Source organism: Camelus bactrianus, chromosome 1 (genome assembly GCF_048773025.1).
Source record: "Camelus bactrianus isolate YW-2024 breed Bactrian camel chromosome 1, ASM4877302v1, whole genome shotgun sequence".
NCBI classification, from domain to species: domain Eukaryota; kingdom Metazoa; phylum Chordata; class Mammalia; order Artiodactyla; family Camelidae; genus Camelus; species Camelus bactrianus.
In genome coordinates, this window is record NC_133539.1 from 47,109,642 (window position 1) to 47,123,329 (window position 13,688).

A 13,688-nucleotide genomic window follows, 5' to 3' on the forward strand; every position below is an offset into this window, starting at 1 on the left:
GGGAAAACTATGATAATGTACCTATGAAAACCTATGTTCTAGTGAAATATGGAGTCAAAGGATGGGCTTATTGATACAAAGGTATTTTACTTTCTGACTAAAGAATAAATTGCACAGAGCTTCAAAGAATTTTTTTAATCAAATGTATACGTTGTTTTTGCCTAAGGAATTAAAAGCAATCATGGAAACAGATTTCACTTTATTACTTTTTCAACTGAAATGACCTGTTATTAGTTTTATGTTCAAACAAACTACACTTTGAATGTTCTTTAAAATTTTTAATGTTATTAATCATATGGATAATTCTGGTGCTCATAGAATAGTAACTGATACTTTTTTTTGGTATCTGTTCTAGGCTTTGAGAAAAAGACCCTGGCCGCCCTATGTGGACTATATCTATGTTCTTTAGGAAAGCCATGGGAAAAATTAGTTTTCCCGCAATGACAAATGTTTTAGCCAGTATATCTAAAATCCAGAATTTGGGTCTTCATTTCTTTCATTCATATTTATAACTTAACACACTGCGTCTCAGTCTTTAGTGACAAGCAATCACAGCAACGTTTACATTCGGGCTGCCTGATTTCTGGTATCTGTCAAACATTATAAAATGATCTTTGCTGGCTCTTAAATCAGAAGCATTGTGGCTAACTGATCAGCTAGTCTGCACAAGCTACATTGAACTGTTTCTTTCAAACTACTATTTATACTTAGATTTGTACTTTCCAAATCAAAAATAGTTTAACATTTAGCAGTTGCTTTTTCTTAATCCTGTGCTGGTATGCGATGCTGATAGCAATATGGTACTTTGTCCAAGAGATTTCATTAATTTTTTTGCACTGGAAACAAACAAGTATGAATGATCATGTTCCATCTTTAAAAAATTAATGAAAGCAAATCCTTATTAATACATATATGTATACGTAATTACAACTGGTAAATATTGATGTTACTGCTATTATAAACCTCAAAGCTATAAAGACATCATTCTGTTTTCTCCATTTTGTGAGACTCTTTAGAGTGAACCATCAATATAACTAAAATAAGAAGCCATAAGAATAAAAATCTTGCTTTGTATTAGAAAATATAAGATGAAAAAGAACCAGTGAGGAAGATTTATAGGCATGGAACCCTTACAAACTGATCCTAGATATGTCATTGGGTAAAGATAGCTACTTCCAGCTCTTTTAAGTCACCTGCAGGAGGGCAATTTATATATTTCTCTTTGTATTTACACATAAATACACATACATCATTGTTAAATAATCACTACCTTAAAAGTAACCACAATTTTTCATTAGTAAGCACCTGATGTGTGCAAGGCTCTATAGAGCTTACAGAGGTTATACTTGTGTTCAAATATTAAATGTTATGGCTGTTGTTTGTCCGTGATTGTAAGTGTTAAAAAATGAGTATTGAATTTTAGGTCTGGTGATTAATAGGGTAATAAGAAGAATGAATCAGAAAATCGAAAGAATGTGTTTACAGCCTGTTGTAAGAAGCTGAGCCTGAGATAAGTCTTTCATGCAAGCAGCTGATTTTGGGAAGGGAACCCTAATGGTGGAGGGACCATTAGAAGAGTGAAAGAAGGAAGGAGGGTGAGCTAACCGCAGGGTGTTATCTTGAGACAGCTATCTCTGTGGGTAACCGGGGCTCAGAGTTGGTAGGGATGCTTTAGGGAACCACGTAGATGACCCTTCAGAACTGTTGACTAGGGACACTGGAGAGAGGAGCAACTCGACCCCTACAGGTTAAAATGAACACTGAAGGGTGCTGATTTTCTCCTTTCTGGGAATCTTACTAGGAAGCAGAGAATCCCTGGGACAAGCAAGTTAGACACACAGAATAGCTGAGCCGAGGTGCCAGGTGCCATCAGGAACACCTGTGCACAGCTAACGGTTGCTCCAGCAGCGGCCAGAGCCAAAAGGTGGGCTGATGGGATGGCAGAGGGGACTGTGGTTCCCCTCTTGGACACTTGTTCATTTGGTGTGTCACTTATTCACTCTTAGCACCCGTTTCCTCCAACTAAAAGAGTCTGGGTGACCCACTCTGCCTCTTTCCCAGACTTAAGGATTTGTAAAAACACACGGATCAATTTAAATGATAACCCACTATAAAACTGAAAATAGTTGAAGCAGTTCTAGACCTGAGACATGTAGAAATCCAGGGAAAGCAGAGAAGAAAAAGAGGTTACAGAAAGAATCTAGAAGGACATGAGAAGCCCCTGCATGTGATGTGACAGCTCTGTAGCCACCATGACCAGGACAGGAAGACATGCACAAATGATGACAAACATCACATTCAGCAACTAGGAAGATAAATGTGTGAGTTTAAGAGATCCAATTTTCTGCTAGCTAATATTAGGAGATTGTTTCTTGTTAGAAATAAATATTGATTGAACTGATTTAGCAAATACCTGACATATGATGCCTAATCTGCCTCTCAGACCAACTTAAGTTTGTCTACATTTTATTCATGTCTGTCTGCCCCACAGCTCTAGAGCTCAAATTCACAGCCGGATTATTAATTTCAGCCCTATTTGATCTCTGAGGATTCAGCCAGTAGCTACTCTCCCATCCTCAAGTTACATAAAGTTACCCTTTTATTTCTCAGAACTTTTGCAAATCTAATAAGTGTTAAATGCCAGTGTTACTTTAAATTCTCCTCTAAGCCTTAGTGTAGGTGCATATATATGATAGATATGATCAATGTCAAGAATATTCCATATGCCATTTCTCCTCCCAGCAACGTGAAGACATTATGGGGGAGCTTGGCAGAGGAGAATCCAAGCTGGTATGTGCTTGAATTGGTGATGGATCTCAGAGCCTAACAACTGAACCACTGCAAGCAGTAGCCCTGTGGGCTTCCCTCAGCTAGGTTCCTAGTGACTCGTCCCACTTTCTTTCAGGTAGCCCTTCCTGGAGAGGTGGTGCAGTACATCTAAGGGAAAGGTACAGAACCTAAAGCTGTTGATCCTGTCTTCGATCATGCTTTAAATGTTGAGGTAACTTTCTCTGTGACATAAACCTCAGAGCAACCCTCATCTCTCAGCTATTGATATTCTTAAAAGCCATCATTCTATTTTTGCTTCAGCTGGAACAGTGTCTGCATAATAAATATCTCTAGTGTGTGTGTGTATGATATTTCATCTTGAAACTTCAAAAATGTTCAAAGAATATCTAGTTCTTCTATTTTTGAGACTCTGTGAAAGTCTGTTCTCCCCATGTGTGGGCTTTAGGATCTTAGCTATTTCCTTAAACTAATATTAGAGTGGCTGTGATATACCAGGAACTACGTGGCCGTGGGGATTCAGAGGTGAAAGCTGGGATTGCCTGTGTCTTCAAAGGAAGTCCCAGTTTGATCTTATTTCACAGTGGATCTTATTAAACAATGAAAAAAGTTGGCATGGATGACTTTGGGGATCCTGGGAGGTGAGCAGTAATCTCCAATTCAGCTTCCAAAGGGCAGTAAAAGGCTCACCACTGATGACTACTGAGTTGAAGAAAGAGGGCAAGAAAGAGGGAAGGAGTTCCCCAAACGTACCTTGTCCTCATCTCCAAGTGTCTCCATGTGGCAGACAATAAAGTGAATGTGGACAGGAATGCATGAAGGCTAGAAAGCTAGGCAGGGCTGTGTGTGTCCCTTATTCCAGACGGAAGAGTCTTGTTGAAGTCCTGTGGAAAAGGCCATTGTCCTGGCAAAGTATCTTTTTGTTTACTCTGTAACTTCTGTTTCCATGGACTCAACAAGCAACTACTGTGCGGCTGTGTAGGAGGCACAGTGCTACTTGTTGGGGATGTAAGGGTTGCTGCCACACACGTGTGCAAGTGTGTGTGTGAGAGAGAAGGAGACACCCAGTAATGATAACAATATGCCGTGTGCGTAAAGGACGGGCACTGCTAACCTCTCCCCCACGGAGTTCAGGGAAGGCTTTACAGGGAAAACAATCATCTGAAGCTGAGTTTGTTCTTCTTGGATATTCTAGCAACCAGAACTGCAGTGAGAATTGTAGGTGCAGATAAACTCTGACTCCGTGTAGGGTTGTGGCTTTTTTTCAAATTAGCACCCGCTGCAGTCAGCAGCACAGTTTTCTCTACGACTCTGTAGCAAACTAGGTAGGCTTGCTCTGGGCATGGAGGCCAGAGAGCAGTCCCACCCGAGGGGCTTGCCTGAATCACGCCGATGATGAGGGCTGGCACGTGCAGCATGGAAACGAGAGTCCACTAGCTGCACCACTGTATTATCTGTAACTGGGCGTTTTGGTTTCTGGATTTTAATCATCTGTGCTGATCCTGATCTGGGTGGAGTTAACTTTGAAAGGAGCCCTGCATAACATCACTGGTTTCCTCAACCTGTTATAGGTAATTAAGCAAACAGACTTTACACTTTACCCTCTGACTCATACCATATTCACCCTCTGACTCATACCATATTCACCATCGCACCCTCTCACATCTGAATTCAATCTGTGGTCTTGTGTCTAATGACTTAACATTGAACTGAAACATACATTTCTAAGTAAGGTAAGGATTCTTTTTCTAAGTTGTTTGTACCTAAAACTTAAAGTAGAGCATGAATGAGTAGAAAAATGTAGGGTTTTACTTAAATGCCTTATTTATCTGTTAGAAAAAAAAATGTGACTGGTTCTGTAAATTGATTTAGTGCAGATATCTCCAGTACCTACATACAAAACACATGCTTGATAAAAGGTTGTCTTGAAGGGTCATGCTGAAATATTTCAAATAAAAGAACTTAACAAAAAATGATACAATGTAAAGGATGGAAATTCTAATGTTCTGATAAGTTAGTGAAGGAGGAATAAGACATGTTTATTTTGAAAAGTATTTTGAGGAATTTATGTCTGAAAGAATATTCTTAGCACTGTTCATCTAGTTACAGTACAGAGGCTTGGTAGCTGCCCCAAGGATAGTTTTCCCCTGGTGTGGGAGGAAGAAAGGACTATGGTTTTCTAGCAGAATCAAGTCGTCTTTGAATTCTAAAATAAGGAGCTGAAGTTGGCTAGGTATTTACACTGTCACAAGGGACAGTCATTAAGTTAATCTCATTTTTAATGCCTAAGAAAGGATTCAACAAATTAAGATTTAATTCTCATTAGATTTCTGTTATTTGGGACTTGGGATGATAGGAAAAATTACTAAAAGATAATTTAGGTTTTCTGTGTTGTTTGTACCTGACAACGAAAACTCCAGTTTCTGCATTTCCTGGAAATTTGGAGGAAATCATTTTTGTCTAGAAAAGTAAACTGATGTCATCTCCCACAATTATAAGCATATAGGCATATTTTAATTAAAAGGTGTAATAAGGTATAGTGGTCAGTAGGATAGTCTCCAGAGTCAAATAATCCTTGGTGTGAATACCAGCTCCATCATTAAGCAATCGTGTATTTTTCTCTGAGCCTTAGTTTCCTCACCTGTAAAATAAGGTAGACAGGACCTCCGAGGTTTCCCGTGAAGTGTAAACGAAATGTATTAAAGAGCTTATCAACATGCCTGGTACATAGAACATGTTCCATAAGTGTTGATTATTTGTCACTTACATCTATATTCTGAAATAATAATTTCCCAATCATATCATAACATGATATTATGTTGTTATACTACTGAGGGTCCTATAAGTCTGGTGGTTCTTAAAGTAAATGAGAGTCCTTGGAGGAAGGCTCTGCCCAGTTTCAGCATGCTCTAGCAGTCGGCCTGTGCTGGGGAAGGGACCGATTCCTGGATTTAGTTTTCCTCCAGACACTTACAGGTGGGAACAGCTGTATGAATATTTGGATCGACAGCTGGGGATCCTGGGCGGCTCCTCCCTGCTGTGGTCAGTAACCAGGTGTACATTGTGTAGAAAGGTGTTAAGGTATTTTACCTCCTGAGACTGACCAATCAACTTGAAATTCCCAGACACTTGCCTAAGGGTGGAAGCTTTATTCTAAACTGTCACATTACAGCATCCTTTTCTTTGAGGCTTTGAATGAATCTCTGTAACTGACTTCCAACCCCAGAAATGCAAAGATCCCCCCGTACCTAGAGGGGATGAATATCCTCTGTCTGAGAGGCTCCCCAGCAATGGCCCAGGGGCTACCCAAGTGCCTGGTTACTTCCTGACTTATTTTAAGCCCCAGAAAGACTAAATAAACTGACTAGCAGGAAGACCCTAATCTTTCTCAGACTTCTGCCAGGTGAGACTGGCCTTTGGGTATACACTTCTTAGGGCTCAGACCTGACTTCCCTAGAAAAGAAAACTAGGGTCCGAGTCCATAACTGAAGCTATAAATGTGCCATTCTAAAAATCCTGCTGTTCTGGCTTTCTTTACCTTTAGGTTCTCCTTCCTGATGCCACACGTCTTTCTCATATATGTACAACCTTTCATTGGTATTTTATTGTTGTGTTAATGTATTCAAAATCCCTCAAATTTAGTCCTAAGTGAAGTTCCGAGTAAATATTTTAGGACCTCTTTTATTCCACAACCTTTAAAAATATGTGTGTCTCTTTCTTTTGTGACAGACTTTACCCTCAGAGGCTTGCTTTTCTCTGGGTTTCCTTTCCAGCAGGTCTCTGTGATAATGCCCTCAGTTTAATCCCTCTCTGCTAAAGAATGAGATGCTGCTAGCTGCAGCCTCTTATCTCTTCAGTTTCAGAATTTTTTCTCTGTAAAAACTGCTAAATGTCCCTTCAGAAACTTACTTTTAAATTCTAGTAATGGGGGCTTGCTCTTCCTTTGCCCTTGGCCTTGGAATCTTGTAGTCTATAAATTGTGCATCACTCTTTATCAGCCATTTAGAGTTCAAACTACTAATTCTCAACCATTTGGATATTAAGATACAAACTGGAGACATACAAATACACATTTATAGCTTTATTACTTTAGTACTTTCTGTTTCAGGTAGGTCTTTGCCAAGGACACACAGGTTCTGTCCTACAAAGCATCTTTGACAAATGGGGTCCTTTTTATCTAATTTAATGTAGATTAGAGGCACTGTGGAGAACACTTTCTAAAGAGAAAAGCCTTCTTACTTTCTGTACCTGTCCTATCTTTATCTGCTTTAGCTGTAACCACTGGAATGTAGTCAGTTATACAAGATCAATTATTAAGACTGACTTTGGTAATATTTCTATCTATAGGATAAAGTTTAACATCATTTCAAATTAGGGAGGTATTTATTCTCTTGGAAAATACCACTGTCTTATACAAAGTTCAGTACTTCATTAAACAGTCTATTCCCAGTAATATATTTAGAATTTTTCTCATTGTTTTGGGACTACTTTAGCTGTATTTTTTTTAAAACCGATTATGGTTAAAGTGAGCCCTCTCCATCATGCTGTCCCAGCTCACCCAATCCCCACCTCAGTCTTCATTTAAAGTATTTTTAAGAATACTTTTCCATATTTAAATAGACTTTATGTATTCTTGGAACCATTTCATTTAATCTGATCTCTAAAGAATTTGTTATACCCTTTTTTTTTTTAAAGCTGTGCTATATTTTTAAAAACCCAAAACATTTAATGATCATTTACCTATAATTATATTAAGCAGTTTTTACTGTAACTTTTAATATAATTGTAAAAATCCCCTCAAGCTATGTTTCTAAGAGACACAGGCACCAAGCTAAAATATTTAGCAAAACTATCTCATTTGTTTAAAACATTGTAAATGCAAGTTAACACAAAACCAAGATGCCTCTTTTTATTAGCAAAATATTTGAAAAACCTAATGCTGGTGGTCTTGGGGTATAGCAAGTGCTGCTAAACGTGGCGGGTGATATTACAAAACCCTGTTTGAAAGCAACATCTCAGTAAATATAGATGATGAATAATCATCAAGTCAATTTCAAATTCATAAAATGCTAAGACAGTATAAAAAGCACCCTATTTCCCTACTTAGTTACTGGAAAGATCATCTCCTGGTGGGTCTATAGGAATAGAATTCTAAGGGCTGAGATGCTATTGGTTGTTAACTTTTTAACTCTGAGATACATTATTTGCCTCTGGGACCTGTAGATAATAAAAATGAGTATTTTTTATTCCCAGTAATTTTGTCCTTTTTGATTATAAGGCAAAAAAAACGTTTGACAACTTCAAAACTCCACCTGGTAATTGTTGATAAGGAGGAATCATTTCTGAGTTCCAAGGCTTTTATATTAGTTAAAACTTATCATTTATGTACTATATTCTAGGCAGTGTTGGGAGTACTTTTGTAGATATCAACTTGTTTAATCCTCCAAACCACCTAAGAGGCTTTCCCCATTTCTGTCCAGTGCCACAGAACCAAGTGTAAGAGCTTGTAAGATACAGGATCTGTATCCCAGCAGTCTTACTCCTTACTGGTCTTTCTCAATAAGATCAATTATGTTATGCTCATGTCTCTTCAGCTCAGGTAGTATCAGACAAAGATAGCTGGTCATAGTGTGACAAACTATGGTCTATACTGCAATCAGTTGCCGTAATTATTTCTAGAGAGTTAAATGCTAGGTTTAGTTTTCATCCACACAGTATGTATTTAATATTTACCCATGAGCAAGGGTATATTCAAAATATTTATTAAGTCTTAGGGCAGGAGCACTAGCCAGTCAGAAGGGACACCACCCAGTCAGAATGCCCACAGCATTAAACAACCAGTAGGGTCATATGGATGTAAAGTGAGTAGATATTAATCTACTCCTTAACCGACTCACCCAGGGATGTCTATGTACTTCAAGAAAATGAGCAGCTACGTTTATCACTGACAGCATACATTATGTTTAAAGATAGCACGTGGGATCAACCTTGAGGAATTTGATGAGGACCCATAATTACAACTGCAAAGCAAGTTCTTTCTACATTTTGAGTTGTTCCATCTGGGTTCAGGAATTGGAGATCCTCACTCTCCTTGGGCCTTCAGTTCACCCTGAGACCTTCTTTGTTCTATTACTTTTTACTTAAAGAACCATTTTTAATAGGACTATACATGCAAAATAAGAATTCTACTGTCTGTTAATTGTTAGACACATGCTAAGCAGTAGAGCTCATTCTTCCTCCAGTGCAAGCTCCAAATGTGGCTCTACAAAGCCCTGCCTCCCTCCTTCTTAACTCTTCTCATTAGATTTACCTCAAACTGGAATTTGTCTTTTCTTGTATTTTAATTCAAGCCTGTGACTATCCTAATTTTGAATTCATCCTTGATAATACCTTTCTAACTTTGGCTATTCTGTTTTTAAAATCCGAGTTTAGAGAAACCTTTTCAGTCCCAAAGCTTTCTGTCACTTTTTGCAGGAGAGGAAGGAGTATTTGTGATACTGTTACTTGTGTTGAATTTGAGAGACTCATCTGTTGTGTCATTTTTCATTTTAGGGACTTTTACCATGGTGTCATAGCTAAATCCTTGCAAATGCTGAGAAGTTAGTCTTTTCCAAGTCTGTAGCAAATCTCTATCTGTGCTCAATGTCTTTTTTTTTTTGTAAGTAACATGGCTACCTTATTATAAGTCAAATAAACAGCCCATTTTTATTCCTCTTTCAGGAGAGTGGAGTTGTACTGTGCTTATCTAAAGACAGGGGACATATGTGCTGTGGGAGGTAGTAGTTGAAACATTAGTCTCAAACCCTCTTAAGCAAGGATTCTAGTGTCTGAGTTTGTGGAGCTTCTGCAGATCAGAGGCTTTTGCTGTTTGTATCCACATCTCCCATACCACTTTTCATGGATATTGTTAGGAACCTGGAGTGAATAGCTCCCTTTTGATGGTGGAAGTTCAGAAATGAGTCTCCTAGAACTCCTGCTGGCTGTACATTCCCAGCAAAAAGACAGCTCAACCATTTTGAGCTATAAACTGATGTGTTCATAACTTTTTCATGATAGCTTTGACATGAGTAAAATTTTGTACTTCTTTGAGTATAAATAACTCTTTCATTACATCTGTGCATCCTAAAATATAATTCAGAGACATTGTATACTTACTGTGTTAGTTATCTATAGTCGTGCAGCAAATTAACCCAAAATGTAGTACCTTAAAACAACAAGCACTTAGCTTATGGTTTCTGCAGGTCAGGAATCCGAGAGCCTCGGATCCAAGGCCCCTCAAGAGGTTGTGGTCAGGGTGTCAGCCAGGGCAACATCTCATCCAAAGGCTGGATAGGAGCAGGATCTACTTTGAAGCTCACACTCATGGTTGTTAGAAGGATTCAGTTCCTTGTGGGCTGTGGGAACTGAAGGTCTTGGTTCCATGCTGGCCATGGGGAAAAGGACTCTCTCAGTTCCATGCCCTGTGGACCTCTCCATAGGACAGCTCACAGCATGGAAGCTGGCTCACTCAGAACAAGAGAGCTAGTGAGGGCCCAAGACAGAAATCAATCTTTTTGTAACCTAATCCTGGAAGTTATACCTCATCACTTCTGCTGTATTCTGTTTGTCAGAATGAGTCACTGGTTCCAGCTTAGATTCAGGGTGGGGAATTACATAAGGGTGTGAATTCTAGGAGCCAGATCATTGGAACTCTTTTAGAAGTTGCCTATCATATCTACTAGGGGAGGCATGTGTATGCGCAAAGAAAAAAGAGTCTCAGTCAGCCGTGGGCTTAATCTAATAACTCATCAGAGGCCAAGCATGGTAAATGCCACAGTGGAAGTGATGACACTGCTATGGAAGTGTAAAGGAGAGTAGTTTGGGGGAGGATCTCAGAAAGCTTCAAGGAAGAGATGGCTTTGAAAGATGGAAGGGGCTTTGACAGGTGGGTGTTGGCATGAAGGATATCCCAGGCTGTGGAAGCAGCTTTGGGTGGAGCACAGGCACAGTCAGCAGACTCATAAGTGCCTGTGACCAGAATCCTGGGGTGTGTGACGAATAGGGTTGATACTACAAAGATAGCCTGGGGGAGATACTACAAAGATAGCCTGGAACTATATTTTGGTATCTTAAATTTTAGTTTGAAGAGTTTGTGTTTTGGGGGCAACATAAATCTTTTGGATATTTGAGGAGAATAAACTGATCAAGGCATGTATCTGGGTCATATTCTCTGTCCTCTGTAACATGTGGTATGAGGTTAATAGCAGATTCTGTACACTTAGGCCTTGCCATTTGCTATGGGTTTGTAGTAAATTATTCAATCTGTTGCCCCACAATCTACTCATCTATAAAATGGACATATTAGTATGTATCTCATAGAGTTATTGCTAAGATTAAGTAAAGGAGTGTTTATAACATAGCAAATCTCCTGTCACATCACCAGCAAGTATTGAGTGACTTTTATTAATTACAAAATGAACCACAGCAGAGCTACTTCTGTGAGTGAGTGAAAGAGGTCCTATTGCTTAAGCCATCTTTGTGGGCTGCAAAAGACGAAAGCTTTGTAAGGTCAGCTTTTTGTAGTTGACTCTATTTACTTTGTATATGAGTCTGAGTGCCCACCTGGAAGGCAAGAGCATCCAGAAAGCACATCTCACCAAAGATGTGTGTGGCTGAAATGGTCACACCTGCACATGCCCAAAAGATAAGTGGCTTCTCAGCCTCTTGATGATGCACACAGCGTGGAGTGGAAGGAGAATGGGCTTTGGAAGAGGACTTGGGTCCACTGCTCAAGTATTTTTGTGACTTTGAGCGGTTTACTTACTCTCTGAATTTCCACCTTCTCATTTCAAGTGGAGATCAAACAGGGACTTAAATGAGGACTATTATAGCTCATAACTAATTATCGAGCCTTTTAACATCTTTTCAAAGATTTATCTCCATAGAGAAGTCTCCTTTAACTCTCCATCTTTTAAGGCTCTATCTATAGCTGTTCTAATTGAATTTTTTTTCTTTTCTATAGTTTATATGCCATTAGCCCTGCCAGCTACAGAGAAGAGAGGAATTTCTGGGAAGGAAAAATCTACCTTACTCTACCATAGATTTTCTTAAAGAGAGAAAATGATCTGTAATTGATTAGTTTATTATCATCATATTTTTCAATTCTGCCTACTTAGAATCTTACTTCTCCTTTTACTGTTTTACCCTTTGGTCAATATCATAAAATACTTCAACGTCCATTTTCCCCCTCAATACTGAGTTGGCAGTATTTTTTTAGATTCAAAATTACTTGTTCTTCTGAACTTGTCTTAATCTAACTTATTACACCTAACATCTCCAGGTTAGAAGGATGGCTATCAGAAACATACTTCTACTCTCTAGCCAATTTAAAATCAGTATCTGTGGAGGACAACTATGACCTGGGATACTGTATATGCAGAGCATGTAAAATATTACCCACTTTACTAGAGTTGGGGCCTGGTAGGGAAAAAAAACAACGAAAGCTCAGCGGAAGGAACAGATGAGAATTATGTCTCTGAAATCTGTGTCTCTGCAGATGCACAGCGTAGAATACACAGGTGAATCGTCTCTTCCCCGTGTACCTTTTGACTGGGGCTTGTGGTACTGCTGAAGGGAAGAGACAGGTCAGTGACTTCTATGGAATCACTTCGAAGGAGTTGTTAAGAGCTTCTTCTCTACCCAGGTAGTTCTAACAATTCTTGTTTTTTTCCTTCTGAACATAGAAATCTTTCCTAGGAATTGCTCCAAGACTAACCAGAAAGAACTCTGGTCTCACTCAATACTTTCCTTCAGCCTTCCTCAGTTTCCCTAGAAATAGAGGGCCCACACTCAGTATGTAAATCTTTGGGTCCCTGGAAAGTCATTGTGACCTTTTACTAGTTTTCCAGCCTCAGAAAGGGTACTTCCACTTTAACAAATCGTGAATAGTGGCTTCCAAAACTGGTTTTTAAGCCCCCAAAATAAAAAAAAAAACCACGAATTCATTTTTTAAAGTGGATATGCACTTGATGTTCTTAATTGGAGGGACTTTTTAATCTCATAGAATGTACAATCATAAACACTGAAGTTAAGTGTAGGATACATTTAGGGATGTTGGTTTACTATTGTTTCATCTCTGATTGGATTGAATGATAATTAGGAATAGTAGGACTTTTACCATATTTTTATCTTATGTGGGGAAGAGAAAACCCAAAGCCTTTTTGGAATCTAGGCGTGCTATCCCTACTGTTCCTTCCTGTCCACATGACTGGTCTTCTTGTGAGAATCTAAATTTCCTCTAAAATAACCACATCAGTTGCTAAACATCAGTCCTAAAAATTTACACATTGACAAATTATAGGATTGATCTAATTATATATAAACTAGGCTATCAGCTTTATCAAGATCATCTTGGCAACAAGGAAAAGAAACCTGTTTACTCTTAAAAAAAAAAAAAAAAGCTCAAAATGTTGTTTTTTTAGAAAGACCCAGGAAGTATAGAATAGCCTAAGTGAAAATGGGGGCAATAGATGGAGTCAGGGCTTGGAAATCTTAAGACAGTGTAGTGGGAGATGAGAAAGGAGGTGAGAATGATAGGGTTGTGCCAGGGCAGGCTGCTCTCTGAATTTGAGATTTAATGGGTAGAGCTGTTCTGGGTGATAAGGGCAGGATTTCATCTATGGAGATGACAGATTGAATGAAGAAGTGATTGGCTTTGGAATTCTTGATTATTTTTTCATGGAGTTTTAGATTTGTTGTCACATGGGCATCAAAATTACCCAAGATGGTGAGGGAGACTGAGTTTTGGTGCTAGTTTTCAAAATCTACAGGAGCTGATCAGGATTTAGTAGATAACAAATGAGGAAGGGGCATAGGGAGGCTAAGACAGATGACCCAAGCCACAAAGTATTTGTTAAAAAACA

The 13,688-nt window shown here is 38.9% G+C and overlaps 1 protein-coding gene across 5 annotated transcripts in view; it reads left to right on the forward strand.

The window, feature by feature from the left end:
• The first annotated feature begins 4,412 nt into the window (after positions 1-4,412).
• The window catches only part of HHLA2 (HHLA2 member of B7 family), a 72,357-nt gene continuing 63,081 nt past the window's right edge, over positions 4,413-13,688 (forward strand). For 2 of the 5 annotated variants that reach the window (XM_074362993.1, XM_074363064.1), the window contains exon 1: positions 4,439-4,520. The gene's annotated coding sequence lies outside the window, so the exon portion shown is untranslated. Of the gene's footprint in view, positions 4,521-13,688 lie in introns of all 5 variants that reach the window. The other 3 variants (XM_074363008.1, XM_074362976.1, XM_074363023.1) reach the window with 3 other exon arrangements.